Genomic DNA, 2948 nt, shown 5'->3' with positions numbered 1-2948 from the left:
ATTGCTATCAAAAATGACTTAGAATCGATCATGTTGTGATATTTTGAAATATAAAAGTCAATTGATTGTCCATAATATTGCTATTCTATTTTTTCGAAGAAATGTTTGTTAAAAGAAAAGTCCAGCACCAGCTGGATTTGAACATACAACCCATGAATTTAAATTTTTATTGATACACAAGCAATAACAACTTACACTATTAATTTCTACATAAAATTAAATAAGATACAAAAGCAAAGAATAAAAACACTAGACAGTTTTTGTGCAAGGCAAGAGGCATCACAAAAAAAGTTTCCAACATGACTTGTGATCCATCACCATTTGATTGCAACATGCTTGGGCCATAATGTCAACTTCCAGACCCTCTCAGTCTCTTTCTCCCCAAATCTTCTCCGGTGGATCAAAATGTAGTCTCTCAAATAAGACACAGCCTTCTGTATCACTGACAGAGGCAGAGTTTTTTTCCATTCTATATACCAATGTAGTTCTAGTCTTCCATAAAGCTTCCCTTAGGCAACAGATGACCTGCCAGGCTTTGCTTTCTTCCGATTTCGATAGCTTCTCAAGTCCATATCCATAGAGCACTACCTGGGGGTCACTTATACCGCAAGCCAGAAAGCACCTTATCCAGCTGTTAACCAATGTCCACACCTCTTTTGCGATGCCACAGTCCCACAGGACGTACATACAACCCATGAGTTGGTAATCGGGCACGTAGACCAGTGGGCTACAAAGGAATTCGCATGAAGAGAGAGGCGAAACAACCCTACACAGCCCTGTCGCAGTACACGAATATAATCATATCATTATTAATTTCTTGAGATACGCAATTCCATATTATACTCCCTTTTAATCAAATTCTAAAAGTATGCTTGTTGACTACGGTATCACGTTAGTTAAAGACTTCGATGCTTAAAATGTTTAGGGAGAAATGGAATACTGGTGTGTATGTTTTCTTTAAAGTACCGAGACCAGCCATATACTGTATGTTTAAGTTCCAAAATTAATATCGTTTATGGCCTTCACACTCGTTGCAGTATGCTCCTATTCTTTTTTTGCTCATGCACTAAGATTTCCCTTCAGTGGGAAAATTCCATATACATATTCAATACTACAATGGGCACAGTTAAGACATTAAATATACATATACATACTGTATACAGTACAGTTTGCATACGGTAATATGTTTATGTTCCTAAATCAATCTCTTTTATGAGCATGTGAAAGGCATGGTGAATCGATTCTCAAAAATTACTGTACTTTGCATGATTGGAAACAAATGCGTGATTGCGAAATGCTGTGGTGTTACTTTTACAAAGACGGTCAATGAAAAAAAGAATGTGGACCAGGGCAATACTTTGAGTTTACACTTACAGCTTGTCCAAGGTCATTCATTATTAATACTATTAGTAATATCTTCGTTAAAGATTTTGATGGCGACAGCTCAAACATGAGAGGTTGAGCTTTATTAGCTCCACCTTGCGGAAATTCCGGATACTATTATTTTGCTTGCCGTATTATAGGAGAATTTACGGTAACTAGTGGTATTTACCGAAACTCACGGTAGACTGCGTACAGCGCACCGGAAAATAATGCGGTATCGCCCGCGCATTTTGAATGGAATGAATGGAAACATAAAAACTCCCTTGCTTTTAACAGAGCGTTCCATAATTTCTAACTACGAAAATTATTTAAACTGCGACACTTATCATTCAACCAGAGCTCGAAATATCCCAAGGATCCTCTAGAGCACAGCAAAGACTGTATTAAGAGAATTGCGTATCTAAAGAAATTAATAAGATATAATTATATTCGTGTACTGCGACAGGCCTGTGTAGGGCTGTTTCACCTCTCTCTTCATCTGACTCTATTCAAAAGCCATTTAGTAAAGAGGAGATGAGAAGAGTGACAAACTAGTATACAGTACAGTACTTTAGATATTTTTTTCTGAACCGGGGAAAATCTGATCATGTTTCCCTATAACAAGAATAAAAACATTATTTTACATATCACCTTTATGTGATATCACCTTAAGGACAGCACATTCGAGGGTTAATTGCACAATGGACCTCGCAAAAAATTTAAAATAGTCTTCTTTAGGTGTGAGGGTAGGAGTGGGACGCAGCAGGCATAATCGGCAAATTAGGAAAACAAAGAACAGGACAGGCGAGATGTTTATCCAGAGAGCGAGTGATCAGAAAAAGGAACAGCTGTTACGCCCAGGTTTTACCTCTCTCTCTGCTGAATGAATAAAAGCATTTTATTAAAAACGCGTTTGCGTTTGTCTGGGTATTTACTTTGTAATCTGTGGTTTACATCTACTGTATTGTTTTGAGATGCCACTTTTAAAGGTGATATATAAAATAAAGTTTTTTATTATTGTTATAGAGAAACATGATCAGATTTTCCCTGGTTCAGAAAAAAGACGATTAAAATCTGTAATCTTTCCACTTGTATGTCATCGGAAAATACAAGAAGTTTCTGCTTTGTGCTAAGACAATAACGAGTACAACCCCCCTCTCTGCGGAAGTGCTGGCTGTTACGAATTAAACCGGTTTCACAGGTATTTTCAAAGTAGGAAGTACAGTACTTACTAGTTAAGAAAGCTAGGCTCCTCAATGAAATCGCTTTAACATGCTAATGCGTTGGTGTAACAGTCCGGGCATGGCAAGCTTCTAATGTCAACTCGACTCGATTGGAAGACAATGAACATATTCTAGCCCTAAATGAATTAATAGCAAACATGGTTTACATAAAAGACATTTTTCCAAGAAAGTTTATAATAATACGATCTATAGTTGAAATCTGAGCCTAAATATAAAGAAAAATCATTTTCAGAGAGCAATCACGCTGTGTTAGTCTTTTATTTTTTGACTAACTTTGTCTAGGGGTAAAGGGGTGTAACATTAAGGATAATTCTTTTGGAAGCAGGTGGGTTTTGGTGAGGA

This window comes from Lepisosteus platostomus, chromosome 2, assembly GCF_059453375.1.
Source record: "Lepisosteus platostomus isolate fLepPlt1 chromosome 2, fLepPlt1.hap1, whole genome shotgun sequence".
Classification (NCBI taxonomy): domain Eukaryota; kingdom Metazoa; phylum Chordata; class Actinopteri; order Semionotiformes; family Lepisosteidae; genus Lepisosteus; species Lepisosteus platostomus.
The sequence above is the reverse complement of the archived record's forward strand: the minus strand, read 5'-3'. Positions refer to the sequence as shown.